General features: G+C 46.1%; 1 long non-coding RNA gene across 1 annotated transcript; it reads left to right on the forward strand.

Moving 5' to 3' along the window:
- Positions 1-30: 30 nt before the first annotated feature.
- On the forward strand, positions 31-22,743 carry LOC144826487 (uncharacterized). The gene is made up of 2 exons (XR_013609833.1): positions 31-309; positions 22,335-22,743. It is a non-coding gene; the product is annotated as an uncharacterized LOC144826487 (long non-coding RNA).
- The last annotated feature ends 303 nt before the right edge of the window (positions 22,744-23,046 follow it).

Consider the following 23,046-nt stretch of genomic DNA (forward strand, 5'->3'; position numbering starts at 1 on the left):
GATATGATGTTTGTCCGAGGCAGGCGACAACACATGAGCCGACAAGAGAGACCACACGAAGCAGAAGACGAGTGCTGCCGCACAGCGACCTCTGGCGGTGCCAGATAGGACAGACACTCACACTGTTCAACCACTCTCCGGTACAACTAGGATTATATCAGCCTTGGGGGACCTTTGTGAGCAACCGAAACCAAAACCCATGTTTCTTGATGAAAATCCTGAAGAAAGCTCTCGAGAAAATCACGTACCACCTCGATGCCAATGTTTTTTTTTGTTGCAGATTTTATAAAGCACGATGTCGACCCGAAGGTATTGGAGCGCCACCAGTTACGTTACACATTCATTTGGGGGGCGGGGGGAGATTAAATGATTTGTCCACAATCACAGGAAGCTAAGCCGACACCGATGCTCAAGCCTGACTCCCCAGCTCCAAAGTCGGCAGCTTTAGCCGTGAGGCCACATCCTCTCCCCAATGTAACTGGTTTAATGTAACTGTTCCTCTTAACGGGTCGAACTGCGACAGAAAATAGCGCACCAAAATGAAAGGGAATCAGAAAGTCAGAAATTTAAACATGCATTGTCAAAGCCAATGGGTCTCGCCCATGGGGTCTGGGAGGAGGAATGGTTGTAATGTAACGGAGGATAGTGTGGGAGGAAGGGAAGATGACTAATGATCGTGCACAAATCTACGATATCACAGAAAACAGACACGTGCATTTTTCTGTTATTATTATACATTTCAAATAAACAATTCCTCTGAACTCAACCTCAACAAAGCCGTTGTAGTCTAGATCTTAGGGCGAACCTTAGTGAGAACCTCCAGCACCAGTAAGCACAGCATACAAAATGAATCTAACACATTCTAACTAGTGGCCTAGCAACACATAGTTCTATATTCTCTCAGACAGAGGCGCAACTAGAGTCAAATTTTGGGGGGGGGGGCTAAGAAAAAATTTCGGGGCGGGCTGAATCTTTAGGCAATCGGCAGAGTCGAGCTGCATGGGGCTTTTAGAAGGGGTGAAACAACAACAAAGCCCCATTAACATGCACAAGGTCTTTTAAACGACCTGTGAAGTGCTCGGGTGCGGCTGTGAGCGGGCCCGTGAAGTGTCTCATCCCGGGCTGCCACACACGACGGGGGGGGGGGGGCAGTGGGGGGGGGGGCTGAAGCCCTTTGAGGCCAATAGGTGTTGCGCGCCTGCTCTCAGAACACAAGAGCAGTGACGATAAAGATTCCCCTCAACATGTTCCTTTTTTATTTTTAGGTTTCGCCTAGGCAGCGCATGCTCTGTCTTGGGGAAAGATGCTGTATACACTATAGTGGGGGAAGCCCCGCCCACTTTCCATCTATCTTTTTAATTGGCTTGTGCATTTGTTGTTTTCTAAATGCTGCCTTCTGGTTGATTTAGAGCAGAGGTCTTCAAACTTTTAGATACCGAGACCCCCTGTCAACATTTTTAAACATAAGGACCCCCTCCTGACAAACATTTTTAGAACTTGGTACTCCTCATTATCGATAACCATACACGCACCCAGTTCCCACAGAAAATCATTTTTACAGTGGGGAAATATTATTTAACAGTGATTAGCATATCAAAGGTTTGTGGGTGACAAATCAACAGTAAAAAGGAGTCCACCAGACCATAAAACAGGCCAGCAAGCAACCACAAAAAGCCCACACACTGACCTGCCTGGCCACCCCTTTGGGCACTGCCAGACTGTCCTGTAGGCAGGGCTACTGGAATTATAAGGCAAGGGAGGACCGAATTATGTGGCAGTTTTAAACTTGTGTAGGGCGAGCTGTATAAGTGTTTTGCAAGGAATGGGAAACTGCATGCATTTGTGCTCGCTGCAGACAATATTTGTGGTCATAGCACAGAAATCAACAGTAAAAACAGTTCACCAGACCATACAACAGGCGACTAAGCAGCAATAAAATAAAAACGTCCACACACTGACCTGATTGGCCATCCCTTTGGGCAGTTCCAGCCTGCCCTAAAGGCAGGGCTACTGGAATTATGAGACAGGGGAGGGCCAAATTATGCAGGAGGGTTGATTGAGTTGTGTGGTAAGAAAATTTAAATAATGCTATGTGATGCAGCATATTTGGGGATAGTATTGCTTCATTATTTTGACATTTTTTAAAAAGGGTAACACTAAGCAAAGATTTCACCTCATCAGTACCAGTTTATAACCAAAGTACAGCAATAAACAACAGAAAGATGTCTAGTCATCCTTTGTGAAGGGCTTTCCACTCTACAGTGTTGCCACATTAGAAGCTCACCTGGCCCTGGCCGGGAGCAGCACGGGTCCCTGAACACCCTGGCGGTCTTGTGCAGAGTTAATCAGTTCACACACACATCTTTCCTCCCACCCCGTCCCCTTTATCCCTCTCTCCCTTTGCAGGCCATTTTCTTTCACCCCTTTTTACAACTTCTGAACTCTCCCCATTCAACCTCTCACTGCACCTTTAATCATCTCTCGCTGTTCTGTTTTTTCAATCCCCTCTTCTCTCAGAGTCTCTCCTATTTATCTCATGGCCTCCCTGGCCCCGTCTCCTCTCTCAACCCTTATCACTTCTCATTCACCTCAAGTCTCTCCCTTCAAATTTGTGTCCTATCTATTTGTATCTTACACTTCTCCAGTCCTGCCATTCATCGTTTCCATCTCTCCTTTGTTCTTCCACACCTTCTTGAACTGACGTTCTTCTCTCCTGTTACCTCAGCACCCACCCCAGTACTCCCTCTATTCCCCTTTCGCTGCTCTCCCTCACCCACGTCGCAACAAATTCTCTTTATACCTCATGGATCACCTCTCAGCTATCTTCTCTCACCCTTTAATGGTAGCTCTCCCCTCTGCCTTCACTTTTCTCTGACACTCACCTCTCCTCTTGTGTTTCCGCAATTCCTTTGCCACTTCACATTTCTCTTCATCCCTGACCTCTCAAATTGAATTCTCTTACTCCCTTGCTGCCCTCCTCACTTCTCTCCTCTGTCTTCTCCCATCCCGTCTCCTCTCACCCTCATCTCTCCTCACCTCTCACATCTTCCCCTCTCACCCCACCCACGTCTCTCACCTTGCCTCTCCTCACTTCTCTCACATCATCCACCCCATCTCTCCAGTCCCCGCTCACACCTGCATCACGCCTCTCACCTCTAGCGCCACACCTCTCTCCTTGGCTCCCAATCGGCCTCACATACCCCCATCTCCTGTCAGTTAAAGTATGTCTGGCCCTGTCTTTCAATACCTAATAATCACACACAGACAGTGCCTTGTCAGTCCAGGATCCTCTCCTTCATCCCTACAGTGTTATCCCCCCTTCAAACCCTCCTCAGGCCCAACCAAGCACACTGCCCTTCTGTCAGCTGCATGATGGCAGTGCCGTTTCTAAAGGGGGAAGAGCACCTGCAGCCTTCACCACAGCCGCACTAGCCCAACCCTGCCTCCGGAAGAAAATAAAAGGCACACCCTTAGCACACAACAAGTGGCGCCTCTGGTTGGATTCCCCGCTTTTTCATATGTTGAATACTCAATGATAACACATGACTGAGTTTTGTTAAGAATGGCTAGTTTTGTGTTAAAAAAACCTTTTTTGTTTGAAAAGATTGTTCTTTCCGGTGGCGCAGGTGGGAGTGTGATTGCCTACCCTGTGAATTATAAAGCTCAGATGGAAGTGTCAGATTGAGAAGCATGTGGGATAACATTGCAATATAAGTTGAATAACAGACATCAGTAAATGAAACTCGTGCTATTTACCAAATGTAACTGGCTTGGTAGATGCCACGACAGTGTACAGTGGGGTTTTAAGGTGTGTAGGCAGTTGTCGGGGAGAACTGAGCTGATTATGGTAATTGATAACAGTAAGTTCCCTGCACAGGTGCGCAACGCCCATTTGGCTCTAAGGGCTTCAGCTCGCCCTCACCCTCGTGTGTGTCAGCCCGGACTGGGACAGCTTCCCGGACACACACACAGACAGTTTTTGCCGTCTCACTGCAGCCTCACCCGAGTACTTCACAGGTCTTTAAAAGACCATTTACATGTTAACGAGGCTTTGTTGTTCACTTCTTTCACCCCTTCTTTTACCCCTGCATCTTCAATCTACCAATTGCTAAAATATTTATCCCCTTCGAAGGTTTTATTAGCCCCCCCTCCTGAAACTTGACTCTAATTGCGTCTCTGGCCCTGCATACACACTAACAGGGAAGCAAGTACACAGAGAAGTGTTTCCGTTCGCACATAGTGCATTTACCTCTGGGGTCTGGTCCTTAGCTTTTGTTAAGATTAGCACATTTTGTCTTCGAAAAAACCTTTTTATTTTAAAAGATTAGTCTTTCCGGTGGCGCAGGTGCGAGTCTGACTGCCTCCCCCCTTCCTCCCCCTGCAACTCCACCCCACCCCAGAGCCCGGGACAGCCTATGTGAGCTTTCCTCAAGCCAAAACAGAGGTCAGAGTTCGGCAACAGATTACAGCGAGGGCACAGCAGAGGACTTTCAAAGACAGCATTGGGGAAAGGCGGGCGTGAAAATAAAGAAGTGTTTTGGATTCCAGTTCCAGGCAGAAGTGCAACTGGGAATGCGCGACCCCCTCTCTATGATACCACGGCCCCCCTGGGGGTCGCGCCCCACAGATTGAAGACCCCTGATTTAGAGGCTGCTAGTCCCGCCTTATGGCAGCCATGTCTCCTTCCACGGCTATTGTCCCCATTACTGCATATTTGCTAAGCACTACTTTGTGTCCCTGTCACCCCTCCCGCTGTCTGAGCCTTCTCTCCCCCCCCCCTCATCTCATGGTGAGACAGCATTCATGTTTTTCAAAAAGGAGGGAGAGCGTGATCCGGAGGGATTGATTGGGGCGTAATACCCACTCACAAGGAGTGGAAGGTCCAGCCTCAGTCCGTGCCCTCAGTCGATATTTTATTCAAGAAAAGTGGACAAGGCTGTTCCTCGGGTGGAAAGGAAGGGGAGTGAGATGCACTGGTCAAGGGAAAAAGTGGTCTTTTAAGGGTGTTAACCTCCCACTGGGTATCCATTATGTTGGATATGTTTGCCTCACACACCCTTGCAGGTGTCATGCTTCATCATAGGCGTTGCTCCTCGTCGGGTAGGCGGTGAAATTCCCAACGGGCTCACCTCAAAGAGGGGCTCTTTAGCGGAGATCTTTTGAATCCAGCTGCCTATGGGTGAAGTGTGGGTATGGGGCCAGAGGGATTGTAGACTTATTTGTGAGTTAAAATGTAGCGTAAGGTACCTGAGACTACTTTATTCGGGTGGTCCCTCGTTACAATTAAAAGGTGGAGCTAGACTAGACTATCTGGAAAATAATGTTACCTTGTTCTAGACTAGACTAGGATGTACAAAGACGGTCGACATGTTTCTCGCTATGTGCAATGACTTGCGATTCGTCAGGACCTATGTGGTGTTGTCTACAAAAGAAAATAACTTCTGTCAACTAAGATAGCTCATACATCAAATTATGGGAAGAGTTTTTACCTCAATTATGATGTTCCTTGCCTGAAATGGGGAACAAAAAGAGGCAGATTATGAGCAATAGTGACATTATAACAGTGACCAGGTGCATACATGGTGACATGCTCAGTGGTGCAAGGCGCGCTAGGCATGTAACCATTAAAAAGCCGGACCACACTACATGCTTTGGTGTGGAGCAGCGTGGTTTATAAGGGTGCAACATATACGTGTGTGGCTGCATGCTGGTGGATCAAGTGATTAAAAACAGTGTAGCAGCATTCAGTTTGTTGTAATGAGAGAGGACATCCCCAACTTACCTAAAGGTCAGGAATTGTCCGCCCCATCAATACTCGGCGGGTTGTACAGCGTGAGAGATGCCTCTAGATTTGAGGCTAGGTGATGGGGAGTTAAAAACAAGGTTTGCAACGTGTTTTATCTAGCAATTAGCAAACTGTGAGCTGATCTCCCTAGTTTGACACGTGAACGCGGGCACTGACTAGTAGTAATGGCCACAACCCGTTCTTGGTGTACTGGAAACAAGATTTGTATCGTGTTTTGTCTAGCAGTTAGCAAGCTAAGAGATTATCTCCCTATTTTATCACATGGAAGCGGGCGCTGACTAGTGGGAGTGGCCACAACCCGTTCCATGTGTGTAGGCGGTCAGGGACCCTGTTCCCAAAGATAAGAGGGCACTTGCCTAATGTGGTGTTCCCACAACTACGAGGGCACTAATGTAATATATTAGTGGAAGGGTGAACAGACTCCCCGTATTGGCCATAGATTCTAGCGGTACAGGTGATCCTAAGACAAAGTCCCTGTGCTGTCCTAAATTATGCTCGTGTGGCGTGAACCCACACATGTTGAGGGGAAATATATAGGGGAAATATAAAGTCATTATCTAGTAGATGGCCCAAGTTCTATCTTACCTACCGGTGCCTCTGTTCGCTAGCATCACTCACCTATAGCTCTCCGCGTGGCAGGCTATTGTCCTACCCCTCGTTCCGCCGAGATCGGGCTGGTGTGTTTTGCCCCGTGTCTCCCGGATAAGAACAGTTTGTTTGGGGCGTGGCCACGAACCGGGACTAGGTCTGGGATGTGCGTGTCAAATGACTAGGTGGGTTGTCAAGGCGGCCATTTTGTAGTGGCTTTGGATCGTGGGGAAAGAGTCTGTTGGGCTCATTCTGTTCGGTGTATTAAGCCTAGGGTATGCTGGCGCAGTCTGCCCCGTATCTCCCTAATCAAAAAGGTATGTTTTGGGGCGTAATCATACCACTGACGGGAATTCCGAGGTTAGGTATATAATGTGCGTGTCACATGACTAAGTTGGAAAACAGGGCAGCCATTTTGTAGTGGTTTGTGATCGTGGGACACTTGAGTCAGAGAATAACACCCGATCGGATGATTATGCCCGGACTCAGTTGGCGTACAGACCAGTCTGGTGTATTATGCCAATGTGGATGTGAGGGAATAGAACAGTAAGTCACCTGGTGTCTAATAGAAAACCACATGTGGAAGGTTGGCGTTAGTGTTCCAGTGGTTGTTCAATTGAGGCTTATAAGGTTTAGGATATCGATATTCAACCCCGTTATTTGACTAGGTAGCTGAGAAGTTAAAACTTGGATCAACTTTGTGGTACTAGCGTTGTAGGTACCTAGTAAGGTGGTGTTAGAAGGTGGTGTAGGGGAAATATGTGGTGTATCCTGCCCTCATAATGAACTCCACGGGATGTCCTCATTTAGTCCCTCCCTGTCTGTGGCTAAGCGGTGTACCCATCGTTGCTCTTTAAAGAAAAGACTTTGTTTGGAGCAGTTGGGACTAGCCTCTAAGACTAGCCATTTGATGGAGTCTGCAGTGTGTTTGTGCTCAATAAAGTGCCTACACATTTTGGTGTTGTCCTTTTTGCAGCGGAAACTACTGTGGTGTTCTGTAATGCGTGTCTTGATGGGACGTGAGGTCATACCCACGTATTGTAGATCACATGGGCATTTCAGCAGGTATATGCAGTGTGAAGTGTTGCAATTCGTATGACCCCTTAGCTCCCATTTAAAGGACTCTGTCAGCTGTATTGTCTTGTGTATGGCAGTGTATGGGCATACGCTACAGGACCCGCAAGGGTAATGTCCTGTCACTGGTGGTAGATGCCAAAGGGTGGATTGAGTGGGCTTCCTGATCGGTTTTGGTCTAGTCTTAATCAGGATGTCCTTGACATTTTTAGATCTCTGGAATGCAAATCGTGGCAACTCAAAAGATAGGTCCCCTGTGTTCAAAATCTGCCAATGGCGTTTAATGATGCTTTTGACCTGTGTTGAAGCCGGTGTAAAAGTGGTAACACAGGTCATTGGTTCATTATCACTGGGGATTCTCTCCCTTTGTTCAAGTAGGGCATCCCTATTATTATTTCTGGCTCTTTTCTGGGCTTTAGCTATGTCGCTGATCGGGTACCCTCTCTCCAATAGATTTCTGGATAGGATAGTGGATTGTTTCTTGTACTCCGGTATGTTACTGCAGTTTCGCCTCACTCTGAGAAACTGTCCGAACGGTAAATTTGTTCGTAGTGCTTTTGGGTGATGGCTGGAGAAATGTAGGAGGCTATTCCGGTCGGTAGGCTTCCTGAACATAGTCGTACTCAGTTTGCCCTCCGTGAGTTTGATCGTCAAATCAAGGAAGGGGATCTCAGTTGCGGACACTGTCATGGTGAAGTGTAGATAGGGGTTAAGTGTATTGATCCAGTCAAAGAATGCATGGTAGGAGTCGCTTGTTCCCGTCCAAAAAATCAAGATGTCGTCGATGAACCGCCTCCACAGTTTGATGTTGCTGTGGTAGGGGTTCATTTCTTGGTGTATGTGCTTCCCTTCGAAGTCAGCCATGTAAAGACAGGCTAGCGAAGGGGCAAAAGTACTGCCCATACTGGTGCCCTGTGTCTGATGGTAAAACTTTCCTTTGAACTCGAAATAATTTTCTGTCAATGCCAGGGTAGCGCATTCCATGATAAATGACGGTGGTATATTGGACCCCCATTGGTCACTGTTGAGAATTTCTTCTATCACCCCCAGTGTGGCCCTCTGTGTGACAGCATTCATGTCAGTTTCGCGCTTAGCGCGAGGCAATTTCTTCCCTTCTCTCCCACCCCTCCCACATACTTTCTTTCTCGCACACCCTACCCCCTCCCCAAATCGGCTTTAAGTATTTTCGTTCGAAGAAGAAAAAGGAAATGGGAGGTTCCTTTCCTTCGTTCACGCTCTGCCCACTTGCCCCGGCTTCGCTCCACGCTCTACCTCCATGCACTTTCCTAGTTTTTATACAGACTCTGGGAAAGCCGACACCGAGATTCGAACCTTAGTCGGCAGCTCTGTTCTTTATTTGTTGTGGCATTAGGTGGCTAGATTCTTCTGTCCTTGGTTTCTTGCTTTGACACTTTCACACAGATGATATTTGTGGTAAATGATTTCTATATATTTTCCCTCTCTACCACTTCATCAGAATGTCTTGTGACATCATGGAATGTTTGAGTGCCTTACTGTGGTGAGATTATCAGTTGGTCATCTCAGGCTGAGGAGCTGGAAGCTCGCTCCTGGTGGGGTTTCTCCTTTGTATCTTCTTACCTTCTAACTTGCCACCTATCTACCTGCTAATAAAGAGAGATCTACTACTACACCTGGACTACGGATCATCATTTATGTACCACAGTTTGGCGACGTTTCTTGGACTAACCTATGCTGCAAGGAAAGAGGATTGAAACTCTACTTCAAGGAAACTAAGGACTGTTCTGGGACTCAGTTAAAGTGTAAAACAGAAGAAAGCTAATCATTTCAAGGAATCGGAGAAACGCCCAGTAAACCCCACCAGTGTCCTTTTCACCTTGGACAGCCTGTACCCTGGGCGTTTGTGTTGTGAAGGAGCCAACTGCCATCTTGTTGTCATCTGGAGATTGTCTGCCTCAAGCCATTAAAGCGAGTGAGACCCAGCTGGCCTGATCACCCTACTGCGTCTCTGTTGCTTTTGCACCTTGACAGTTCGCCCTCGCTAAAATTACTGTGGGACTGGTGAGACAGCTGTGTACACCCACAGTGTGGGCACGTTTTATTCTGTGAGTGGTTCCTGTTTTTGCTTTCATGGCTGTGCCCCGGCGCAAGCAGTACTCCCTCACAACAGCCACCACTATCCCTAGTATCTCAGTGACCTGACATTAATTTATGGTGCCCTTCTTTGTTCTGAGGCTGGTCCAGCTCCATCGGTCCCCTTAGGGCCAGTCTTGTCAGACTTTCCGCCTATTTCAACTGCTACGTCCTTGTCATTTCTGGCCAATCTTAAATCTGGATCGCCGCTCGATCCTTGTCCGGCCAAATTTTTGGCGAAGATGGCGGTGGTGGTAAATCCGCTGGTCAACCCTCTTCTGAATCTCTCTCTGAGCCAAGGCGAGGTCCCTTTGGCTTGGAAGCAAGCCATGGTCATTCCTCTTATTAAGAAGCCCGGCCTGCCCCCCGAGGTCTTGGCCAACTACAGGCCTATTTCTCTTCTTCCTGCTTTGGCTAAGACCCTGGAGAAGCATGTGCACAACGTGCTTTCTAATTTTTTGGAATCAAACGACCTGCTTCATGCCACTCAATCGGGTTTTCGCCGCAATCTAAGCACAGAGACTGCGCTGCTGGAGGTGTCTGAGGCCATCAAGGAGACGCTAGACTCCGGTGGGAGAGCTATGTTGATCATGCTCGATCTGTCGGCGGCCTTCGACACCGTCCCCCATGAGGGCCTGCTCATCAGACTTCATGAGATCGGTCTGAGGGGGACGGTGTTCAGCTGGTTTACATCTTTCTTGGCTGGCCGCAGACAGACGGTCTGGGCCTCCTCTGGCTCTGCTGAGATGCCGCCATTGGGAGTCGGAGTCCCGCAGGGCTCTGTATTGAGCCCGACTCTTTTTAACATCTTTATGACCCCTCTGGCGGCTCTGGCCGAGTCTTTCGGGGCCCAGATCGTATCCTACGCGGATGACATCCAGTTGCTCTTTACCTGCCGGAAAGGAGAGGATTTTGATTGAGAGAGTATCCGTGAGTGCCTTGGGGCTGTTTTTAAATGGCTCCAACTGAACAGCCTCAAGTGCAACTCAGATAAATCGGAGGTACTCTTCTTCGGTTGTCAATCCGATCCGGACTGGCAGGTATGGTGGCCGGCTGATATGTCCCCTCCGAGGCAGTCGTCTCAGTCAGCCAAGAACTTGGGGGTTAAAATTGATAACGGTCTGACTTTAAGATCTCAGATCCTTGCCCTCACTGGCACCTGCTTTGGTCTTCTCCGTATGCTTCGAAAGTTTTTTCCTCTGCTTTCGGAGGACCACAGGAGGATTACGGTGCAGGCCCTGATCGGTTCAAGACTGGACTACTCGAACATCTTGTATCTGGGCCTGCCCGAATATCTCCTGCAACGGATGCAGGTGGTCCAGAATGCGGCGGCACGTGCCATTTTTGGTCTGCACAGGCGAGTCAATGTTTCTGGCCTGTTGCAGTCGCTTCATTGGCTGCCTATCCGACAGCGGATAGCTTTTAAAGCTCTAACCCTTGCTCATAAGGCCTTCTATTCCTCAGGGGCCAAATACCTGCAGAAGAGGCTCGTTCCTTATCGTCCTTCCCGATCTCTGAGATCAGAGTCGAAGTTTCTTGCCATTGTCCCTCGTGTGAGGAGGGCTCGTATGGGAGGCCGCTCTTTTATGCTCCGGGCACCTCAGCTCTGGAACTCTTTGCCCCTGACGTTGCGTAGCACCCCTAATCTGTTGTCTTTTAGGAAGGGCCTGAAAACTTGGCTTTTCTCTTCTTAGATTCTCATATTCTCCAGACCATGTCTTTTTTTACTCTGTTGTGTTTGTCTTTATAGGATGTCAATAAAGCGCCGTGACACTCTTCCGAGTAGCCGTGCGCTATAAAAGTCACAAAATAACATAACATAACATAACGTGTTTAACCTGGGTTTTGAGGCATTTTTCTTGGTCTACTTCTGTGCTCAACATGGCGCCACGCGTTAATGACAGTTTAACTGCCAACTTTCGAACATCCCAACACACAGTGAATTTGAGGCTGATATTTCTCCCACTCGAACGATTGTTGCCAGCATCAATGAAGACGTGAGGAAACTGACTACAAGGTGGTGAGAGATTAAATCTTTATTTTTAATAGTGACTGCGGAAGATTTGGGTGTTTTAACTCTTCAGCATCTCCTATCGTGAGTGAAGGGTCACGAAATTTATTATGCTGTTTGTACGCTACCTGCTTGGTTAACGCTAATCTCCAAAGTTGACTGTGGTTTACCTGTTTGGTGTGAAAGTCGCGAGACCGCTCATTTACTCCTACAGCATTTTTGTTCTCATCCGTTCTGCACTCCCTGCTCTTTTCTGACCTTCTGATGACGTTGTGGAATGTGTAAGAGAGATGGTGGAAGGAATCGATGACGCCTACTCAAGCCTCCAATCAAGTGTTTCTACGTGACTCTTTCTTTCCTGTTGAGGTCACACGCTTGGTTACGTGACTTCTACCAATCTCTCTTCTTCACTGCGCACACGTCACGAGGGAAGCCATTTTGGTTACCATAGTAACCTGCTCGTCTAGTCAGTCTTCAGCTAAACTTCAACGCCGATCGGTCTCCTCAGTAGCGGATTCCAGTTTACATGGCGCATCTGTTCTTCGGAATTGTTGTGAAAAGAAGAGAAACAACAACAGCACACGATCTTTGCTTCAGCGCTCGTGTGTATGTTAATAAGAACCACATTAGTATCCAGGACTTGCCTGCACGTCACCCCACTTAGTTTCCTGTTGTGTAGTCACTCATCCGAACTTATGGACAATCCTGGCTAAGAAGTCCTCCGGTGAGAAATCGCTCACCGGTGCTAAACTCTTTTGTTTATTCCTATGCTTATGCTTCAACTTATTTGTATCTCAGTGTATGTTGTGGGCTGGTGGGTGTGTTGGGCATAATGGTTTGTTCCATTTATCTTTGGGAGCTTGTTAGAGTGTTTCCCCATTTGTGTATTCTTGTCAGTGGTTATTTTATGCTGTACCCTACCATCGGGAGTTCGGGTTGGGTTCCTAAGGCAACGTCTTAACCCTACGGTGTACCCTTATTTAGGGGAGGGTGTGTGGCTAGTCAATGCCATATTTTGAAACTAGGGCGATGTTGTACCTTATGGTGTACCCTGTATATATATAGGGGATGTTATAGTCTTGGTCTCACAGGGTGTGTATCCTGTGTTTCACCCTGCTTGGGCAGCTAGGGTGTTTGTGTCTAATCTATGCCCCATTCATGTACTAAGGGTTAGTACCCTATGGTGTACCCTTACTTAGGGGAGGTTGTGGGGAGGTTGTGGTGCCAGTCAGTGCCAAAGTTTTGTTTCCTAGGGTCATGTTGTTACCCTTTGAAGAAGTTACGTTACACATTGTTAATGTGGTGTACCCTTTCATTAGGGGAGGTTGTCTGCATGTAACTACTATTCTTAGAAGCTTCAAGGATTAGTATCCTTTGGTGTACCCTTTTCTGGGAAAGGTGGTGTGCGTGGTCAGCGCCACCATTAGGTGATGTTGCGTTGAACAATTTTTACATTGTTCAATGGTGTATCCTTTTGTTAGGGGAGGTTGTCAGTGATTGTCAGAAAGTTGCATCACTCTATTTTTGTCTTGTTCCATCATTAGGTGAAGTTGCGTTGAACAATTTTTACATTGTTCGATGGTGTACCCTTTTGTTAGGGGAGGTTGTCAGTGATTGTCAGAAAGTTGCATCACTCTATTTTTGTCTTGTTCCATCATTAGGTGAAGTTGCGTTGAACAATTTTTACATTGTTCAATGGTGTGCCCTTTTGTTAGGGGAGGTTGTCAGTGATTGTCAGAAAGTTGCATCACTCTATTTTTGTCTTGTTCCATCATTAGGTGAAGTTGCGTTGAACAATTTTTACATTGTTCCATGGTGTACCCTTTTATTAGGGGAGGTTGTCGTGATGCACTAGTCTGTTTTGCAAAGCATTCCTTTTTCTGTGAAGGTTGCTACTTTTTTGGCACAGTTGCCTAAGTACTTACTTATTGTACTTATAGGTGCACCCTTTTTTTTGAAGGGTGTTTGTCTATCTCGTTTTGTTTTGTTGCTACAAGTTGTACCTTTCCTTTAGGGACATGGTTGTAGCCTCGTTGCTCATAGCTACTTTTCCCTTGGACATCTGGACCTGGCGTACATCTTATTGCGCTTACTTCCATCTGCACACATTTTGTCTTTTGGTTGTTACACCCTATTTGGCTTACCAGGATCACTACCTTGTTTTATTAAGGAGGGTGGATGGGCATGTAATGTAATTTGCATTCTTGTGTTTTGACCAACCATGACCATTTGTGCATCTTATGAATATCTTTCTACATGCCTCTTTTAATTTTCTTTGTTTCTGCTTCCACGCTTAAGTTTCCTGCTTTTCAAATGATCTCTTTGACTTGCTCTTGTGTCTACAGTTTCCTCTGAATCCTTCTGCTCCGTCTTAACTTCTTACTTGCTGTTGTTCGCTAACGGAAGAGGATGTGTGGTAAATGATTTCTATATCTTTTCCCTCTCTACCACTTCATCAGAATGTCTTGTGACATCATGGAATGTTTGTGTGCCGTACTGTGGTGAGATTGTCAGTTGGTCATCTCAGGCTGAGAACCTGGAAGCTCGCTCCTAGTGGGGTTTCTCCTTTGTATCTTCTTACCTTCTAACTTGCCACCTATCTACCTGCTAATAAAGAGAGATCTACTACTACACCTGGACTACGGATCATCATTTATGTACCACAATATTCTACGTTCAGTGCAGTGCAGTGCTTTTTATCGCCATGCCTTTTGTGTGTTTGTTTGGTTCTGTTTACCACTTTCATTACACCTCCTGCGTTCGTTCACGTGAATGTTCTACTTGAAAAACGAATGTGCTTTCTGCGTTCAGGCACCTACACTCTTTTGGCGGTTCGTGAAGGCGTCACATTTACCCCCAAGGTAATTACTTTCACTCATACCGTGAATGCAAATTTTTTGTTTCCAAAGTATATTGCACCACAAGAGTGGCCTTCCCTGGAGTGTATTTCAGTCAAAGCTCATGCCTCCTTCGGGCACAGCTATTTGTTTCATGCGGTGCCACTGCTAGCGGATAGTTGTGTTATGATGAAATCTTCACATTGACATCCAAAGAAATGAATCCCCTATATAAGAGCATGCCTCTTTCAACATTAGAGACGTCTTTTCCAGGAGTTTAACTCGGTGACTTTGTTTATTCCACAGTTTCCGCTTTAATTAGGCAGAGCCTTTTTTATTTAACACTAGGGGTGCCGTGGCTTGTGCTAAGTTTATTAATACAGGAGTTGTTTTGGTTTAGATTGCATGGCTGCCAACTTTGTTTGAATCAGCATTGTCTTGATTCGGAGGTATTGCATAATTAAGGCTCACACATACATCATGTCACTAAAGGGTGTTTGCTAGGTCTAAATTCAGATTCAATTTTTCCATCAGGTCATGTCCCTTAATGTCAGTAGTGCCCAAAAAATATAATAACATAGAGATGGTTCCCATCTCCATTAATAATGTCGGAACATTGATTGCTGATACGAGCGTAAGTGCTCCATTCTTGCGATCACCATAACAAATGCATAAGGAAAAGTGAAGTTTCTTTACGTCTCAGTGTCTACGCCTGAGCAAGTGATTGTGTTAAACACATGTACCTGAAATACACCTACAAAATGGCACCACATACAAGGCATTCAGATGCCAGCAATACATCACGTTCACAGCACGGTTGTCGCAACACAGTTCATCACATGCAATTGATCTATGCATTCGAAATGGGCACTTTCCACAGCACGTGGCTGAACACTCCATGATCACCCCTCTATTAACTGTCCACAATATAGCATCCAGACTCCTCTCTCTCGTGGCACTCGCCAATTACCTCACTTCACTAATACCTCTCTAATTCGCAGCACTACAAAGCAAAGCTAATGTGCAATGTAAAGACAAGTTTCTTTAAAAGGAAAAGGTAGTAGGCGCCTGTACATAGAAAGGACAACCAACTCTGCCCATTATTCAAATTAATTCCTCCCACGACTCGGGCTGCAAAAGACAAGGAATGTGCTTGCTCATGTACGTTGCAAAGCTCTGCACAGTCTGGGGCAGATTTACAAGGCCCTTGCGCCACTTTTGCGTCATTTTTAACATTGGAAAAATGACGTAAAAGTGGCGCAAGAGCCTTGTAAATAAGCCCCTCTGTTTCTCTGTTCTATATATGTTCTTCCAATGCCTGTTTTTTCCTGTTGGTGCTGGGCTGCTCTGTCTCCATCTTATCTTAGGGCATCACTGTAGTAAGCTTCTCTTCACGGGTCAGTGCATGACAGTTTTACGAGTAAGCCTCTCTCTGCTCTCGACGCTGGGGCAGTGTAGGAATGCGGTCTTGCACTCCTAGCACAGCTCATAGTTTTTCAAGGGACGAGGGTGTGGCGTAACGGCTAAAGCGGCCGACCCTGAAGCTAAGAAATCAGGTTCGAGTCTGGCTGGAAGCTGAACATCCAGTGATTGTGGGCAAATCACTTAATCTCCCCATGCCTAAAAAAATGCATGTGTCTGTTTGTAATGTAACTGGCTTTAATTTAAGGCGCACTGATAACTGGTCGAGTTTGCGCTACATAAAATTGCAAAAACAGAAGCATGCAAGTCCCAATGTACAAAAAAACTATATGAGTCATTTCTTATAGAACATATACCATGCAAACTATGAATTAAACATTTAATTTTGGTAAAACAACAATATGGCGAGACCAATTGGCATGGCCAATGCTTGTTTTTAAAGAAAGAGAAAAATGAAAGGTAAAGAGTAGGAAAGGGTGAAAAGAAAGAGAAAAACAAAGAAAGAAGAGTAAAGGAAAAAGAAATTACTTTAAAACAAAATCATCAAATTTCTTGTGTATCTTAACAACCATTTTCAAACAATTATCAGATTTGACAATTTTAAGATTAGGGTAAGAAACTTCATGAACATGAAAATCCGGAAAAACATGAGATTTGACAACAGAATCAGATGACTTTGAACATGAATTAAGATTCAAGTCAGAAGAATTACTGACAACACGTGTATCAACATCAGAATTACTCACATCGGAAACCACAGCTCCACTTTTCTCCTTAGAAGCTTTTAAATAAAAAAAATATTAATCAGAACTCATTACATTAAAACATTTTCTTGACTAGGTTTAAGAAGAACTATGGAACTTTTGTTCCACCAACCTATTTTGTGTAAAAAGAACAGCACTGCCAGAAACATGAATGACCTATACAGGATCAGAACATTTAGATGTACCTTTGCGTTGTAAACCAGGCTTAATTATGCGAACCCAATCCCCTGCACATATAAGTTTGGATTTGGTTCTATGTATGTTATCATGGTATCCTTTGTTTTTAAAAGCAGCTTCATCTAATTTTTTCTTAACTTTGTCTACAACCTTTTCAAAATCCTTGTGAACAGTAAAATCAAAACAAGGTGAAATAAGAGTACAACTCTCCTCATTAAATAATAAGGAGAAACACCCATGATGAGTGAGGTGAGGTGTGGTATGATAGGGCCAAAGCTTCTCTTTAAGAAAATCAAAAAGCATTCTTCTTACTCTCATGAGCAGACTGTATGCCCTCCTTAATGAATCTGTTGGCCCTTTCCACTTGACCATTTGCTTTTGGACAATATAAAGGAGCCCTTTCAGCTCGAATACCACATTTTTAAAGAAATTCTACCATTTTAGATTAAATAAATTGAACTCCATTGTCAGACAGAAGTAACTTGGGAAAACTTTTAATTTGAAAAACTTTTGCCAAAAACTTGATAACCTCATCAGTGTTGGGATTCTCAACAAATGTATGATACATCCATTTTGAAAAATGTTATGGCAAGACCGGAGGCTCCTATTATGCTTTCTAATCTTGCTTTATCGTAATAGCAGCCAAGACAAGTAAGAAACCACAGTTCCCAGGGTACTAGGCGAACAGCTGGCCAATGGGAATGTGAAAAAACGATAACACAATGACCAATCCCATCACAGTATAGAGATAAGAGTCACCACTGACAGCGCAGCTCCCTCTTTTCTTGCTGCTCGCAGTCAGATAAGTGCCTCTTATCTTTGCTCCCAGATATTGTTTATAATAAGTTATTTGGTTGTCTGAAATTATGTGTTTTAAACTGTTTATTGGTTTTTAGCCTCGCGCTTCACCTAGCGCTTTCAACCGCTTGTTGCTGTCCCTCTGCCTTCGCCGCTCCCGGCATTAATTCTCATGCGCACAGTTTCCCCCGCGCTCAACGCTCCGGTGGTTCTGCCCGTCTGCCTGTCAGCGCTCGGCTCGCGCTATCGCACTCCGCTCCGCGTTTGCTCTCTGAGGTCCTGGAGTGACGCGAGCATTTTTCTCCTCATAAAAATAACAGGACCGGCTCTTGCAACCCTTTTGACCTGCTTTTCCTCTGTTTCCCGGCTCGTCTGCCTCACGGAGTGTTTCCCTCTCCAGTCACGCCCCTTGGAGTGGTTTTTCTGAGATCTTGTTACTCCCCTCAGTTTTCATTAACCCTCGACTGCCTGGTTACTGTGGTTAAGCACTATGGAGGTTGGTAGCTCACCTGAAATGGTGCAAACTCATGAAGAAGGCGAGACTTTCAAGCAGGATTTAAATAAATGTATTAATTCCTCAGTAGAAAATGCTGTTGAAATTTCTATGAGGTGCATATCAAAGAATATGGAGAATTCCATGCTTAGCTTAATGCCCAAGGCTCTGGCCCAATCTGCGGGGGAAAGCAGACAACGTAAGGTGGTTACCTCTGCACCAGTTTGTTCGTCTAAAAAGGCGTCAGTATTGACTAGCGAGGTTTCCTCGCGTCTGATTGAGGACCAAGTACCTCCCTGGCCTCATGTATTGGAGGGGTTTGTCGGTTCCGAGGGTAAACGAAAACAAAAGTTGAAGCACGCAGAGTCGCCAATTCAGAAATTGGTTATTTCCACCGTCTTGGACACCGATGATGACATGCCTGACGCTGATGACTTGTTGGATGTTTTTAATATTGCTGACCCCCCCTCCCCTCCTTTCAAGTCAGACACTTTTACCTTTGAGACCGTTTTTGATTCCGAAGGGCTCCCTTTGTTTGATCCCTCGTCCATCTGTCACCCAAATTCTAGTGGTTGCCTTCCCACCATGTAGGTGAATATATTTCGGCCAGGCTGCGCCTTCCCGTAGAGGCTGCAGTTAGGTCTAGGCTTAAGTCCGAATGTCCAAAACCTGCTTTGCCAGATAAAATTACCTTGGTCCCTGCTATTGATCAGCCTCTTCTCACCTTCTTTTCGAAGTTCGGCAAAGACCCTCGAAGTGGGGTGGACAAGGCTTGGTCTACGTGCCAAGACAAATTCCTGGATGTAGTGGGTCCTCTTGTCCGCATTTTTGATATGGCCGAGTCGGCCCGCCTAGATGGTTCTGACCTCTCAGCTGAGGACGTCTCTATGTGGGCCCAACATGCCTTCTGTCTGCTAGGAAATGCCAACTCTGCGAGCACTCACGAACGGCGCAAAGGCCTCCTCATTAAACTGGATCTCAAGCTTGCCAATCTCGCGCCTTTGGATCCAGGTTCCAAGGCTAACGGACTCCTCTTCGAAGATAATCTTGTCTGGGATCTCAGTAGATTCGTTTCCACTTTTGCGTCACTGGACAAGGCGCAGCAATCCATCAAAAAAGTCTTCGCTCCTCAGGTTTTTGGGCGGGCCGGCAGAGGCAGGGGTCGCTCTTCTGGCCGTCCATACAACCATCAAGGCTCCAGAGTTTCCTACAATAATTCACAAGACTACAAAGCCCAGTTCTACCCTCAGCGGGGTCGAGGCTTCATGGTTAGAGGACAGAACCTCCGTAACTCCAACTCCAACCAGCAAGGTAAGCCCCTCTCCTCCCCCTCCTGTAGGGGGACGGTTAAACTGTTTTTGGCAAAATGGCAAACCATCAGTACAGATCCTTGGGTTCTAAGCACAGTTCAGGGTTATCTTATAGAGCTCTATTCTCCACCTATCCAGACTTCTTTTCCTCCTCCTATAGTTTTCTCCTCAGACATGGCCCTTCTGATCTCAAACGAGATCCAATCCCTTCTTCAAAAACAGGCCATCCAGGTTTCTCCCTTCGACTCCTCAGGCTTTCTCAGCTCCATTTTTCTGGTTCAAAAGAAAAACAAAAAGTTACGTACAGTAATCAACTTGAAATGGTTCAATCAATTCGTAGTGTACCGCCACTTCAAAATGGAGACTATTCTCCACTTAAGGGACACGCTTCGCCCCAACGATTGGATGGTTCGGCTGGACTTACAAGACGCTTACCTTACTGTTCCCATTCATCCCTCCCACTCGAAATTCCTGCAATTTCAGTGGTCGGGCGTGACTTACAGGTTTACCTCTCTTCCCTTCGGTCTTTCTTCCGCACCATGGTGCTTCACAAAACTCTTGAAACCTGTGGTCGCTTTTCTCTGTTCTCTCGGAATCAGACTCATCATCTATCTAGCCGACATTCTGATCATGAACACCGACAAACAGTGTCTGCTGTCCGATCTACAGACTACCCAGTCTCTCCCCCTTGATCTAGGGTTCCTCATCAATTTCGAGAAATCATCTCTGACACCGTCCCAGAACATGGAATTCTTGGGTTTTCTAGTAGACTCTGTGGCAGCATCTCTTCGCCTTCCTCAGGCAAAGGTTTCCATGATCAAAGCGGAGATCTCATCTGTACTTCAAACTTCTCTACTATCCCTCCGGTCGTTAGCCAGGATCGTCGGACTTCTCTCCTCTTCCATCCAAGCCATCTTTCCGGGTCTGCTTCATTATCGTGCCCTTCAACGGTTAAAGATCAGGCATCTGCGCCAAGGTCTTGCCTACGCCGATCTTATCGCTCTGGACTTAGAGTCACGCGACGAACTTCAATGGTGGATAGACCATTTAGATGCGTGGAACGGGGGCACTATCTTCGCTTCAGCCCCAGATCTTGTGTTAGAATCCGATGCCAGCCTGTCGGGTTGGGGCGCCCGTTGTGGTCCAATATCAACTGGAGGTACATGGTCTCAAGAGGAGTCCAAATTGCACATCAACTGTTTAGAGATGCTTGCAGGTTCCTTTGCGATACAAAGCCTCTCAAAAAACAGAGTCCGTTGTTCCATACTGTTGCGCATGGACAATTTTTCTGCGGTTCTCTATATCAACCACCTCGGCGGTACCAAATGCAAATCCTTGGCAGAGCTGGCGAAAAGTCTGTGGGAGTTTTGTCTGTCACACCAGCTTTCCTTGACAGCAGAGTATCTTCCAGGAGACCTCAACTCGGTGGCGGATTGGCATTCGAGATTCCTCCGAGACTCCAGCGACTGGAAGCTGTGTCTATCCTTGTTCCTTTCTCTCTCTCAAAAATGGGATCCCTTTTCCATAGATCTCTTCGCATCCCGTCTCAACTCTCAGTTGCCCCGGTTCTTCAGTTGGCGACCGGATCCTTTGGCTTTGGCAACAGATGCTTTCCCCCAGGATTGGTCACGCCATCTCAACTATGCCTGCCCTCCTTTTCTCATGATCAGCAGAGTGCTCTCAGATTCGTCGGCAATCAACCTCTCTGGTTCTGGTTGCTCCCTTTTGGCAGTCTCAAATTTGGTTCCCCTCTCTGCTGGAGATGGCGATACACTTTCCGATTCTTCTTCCATCCTTCAGCGATCTGCTTCTGAATCCCCAAGGCGAACGTCACAACCTCATTCTAGACAATTCCATGACTCTGTCAGCCTGGAAAGTTTCTGGCCTTCCTCTCTTAAAGTCCTCATTTCACAAGAGGCTGCTCTCTTTATCAGCCAGGCCTGGGCCCCTGGACTTCCAAAGCTTACAAATCCTTTGGGCAAGCTGGTGTCTGGAAAGGAATATCGATCCCCTTTCAGCTCCTCTGAATTTTGTGGTCAATTTTTTGGCTTCTGAGGCCAGTTCAGGTAAGTCTTATCGTACCATCAATCTTTATCGTTCAGCTATTTCCCTCAATCGTGCACCTATTGATGGCAAACCGGCTGGCGCCCATCCTTTGATTTGCCGCCTGCTGAAAAGGAGTCCGCTGCTCCAAACCTCCGTTGGCTAAGTAATCCTCTTTATGGGATGTTTCAGTTGTACTCAAACTTTTTTCTGATTGGCCAGATAATTCTGCTCTTTCTCTCAAAATGTTATCTGCTAAACTTATAATGTTATTGTGTTTAATTTCCATAAAACGTGTATCTGATGTTAGAGCTTTAGATGTTTCTGCTTGTCAGTTTTCCCCTACAAGTGTTGTGTTCCAGATTCACAGGCGGACAAAAACTCATTTAGAATCCTTATTTTCCTGCACACCCTAAGCTATGTGTCGGACAGTGTATAAAAGTGTACGAACAAAGGACTTCTGATCTCAGAGCGCGCTCTCACTCCCAACTCCTTATCTCCTTCCGAAAGCCCCACATTCCTGTCTCCTCCCCTACCCTTGCCCGGTGGGTTCGGTGGGTTATGTCCCTTGCGGGCATCGATGTCTCCGTTTTCGGAGCTCATTCTACCAGAGGTGCCATGGCCTCTAAGGCCTTTTGGGCAGGCTCCCCTTTAGAGGACATTCTGAGATCAGCAGATTGGACCAATGATAATGTTTCCCGTATGTTCTATTGCAAACCCATTCTGTGGCTTCTGTTGTTGTTGATATGCTTTAAACAAGCATAATAGGAGCCTCCGGTCTTGCCATAAAATGTAGATTTTCCTAGTTGTTATGACGGAAAGTCTTAATTTTATTAAAGACACGGAGGCGAGTATTATCCCACCTCTACACTTCTAACTTGTGTTCTCCCTCCCTTCAGCGAATCCGGCATTGCCGCCTGCCTCGTCGTAGGAAGACTTCTCTCCACCTACTCCATTCTTCGCCTCTACGGTCCTCACCTCCTGCACTTCTGGATCCTTCTCCTAAGACTCATGTTGGACACCTTTCCTGGATTCCTCTGATTCAAGATGTCTGTTCCTGGACTTTGGCGTTTTCATTGGTTATTTTTACGGTTCCTTTGTTTTCCGATCTTATCTGACCATCTCGTCAGCGAAAAGAGGAAGCTGCGCAGTCAGTGGTGACTCTTATCTCTATACTGTGATGTGATTGGTCATTGTGTTATCGTTTTTTCACGTCCCATTGGCCAGCTGTTCGCCTGGTCCCCTGGGAACTGTGGTTTTTTACTTATCTTGGCTGCTATTACAATAAAACAAGATTAGAAAACATAATACTCGCCTCGGTGTCTTTAATAAAAATCAAGACATACCGTCATAACAACTAGGAAAATCTACATTGGCAACTAACAATATCAAAAATCTATATTGTCTGCCTAAAGTATCATAAGGCCCTGAAAAATCAACAGATACCTTCTCCCAAGGTCCTTTAGGATTTTCTTGTAAACCAACCGCCCACAAGAAACTTTGCAATGTTTATCCGACTTCACACAAACAACACAAGCATCAACAAATTTGTCAAGAGAGGAATCCATACCAGGCCACCAGTAATGTTGTCTAAGGGATCTCTTAGTGCTA

This window comes from Lissotriton helveticus, chromosome 3_2, assembly GCF_964261635.1.
Source record: "Lissotriton helveticus chromosome 3_2, aLisHel1.1, whole genome shotgun sequence".
NCBI lineage: Eukaryota > Metazoa > Chordata > Amphibia > Caudata > Salamandridae > Lissotriton > Lissotriton helveticus.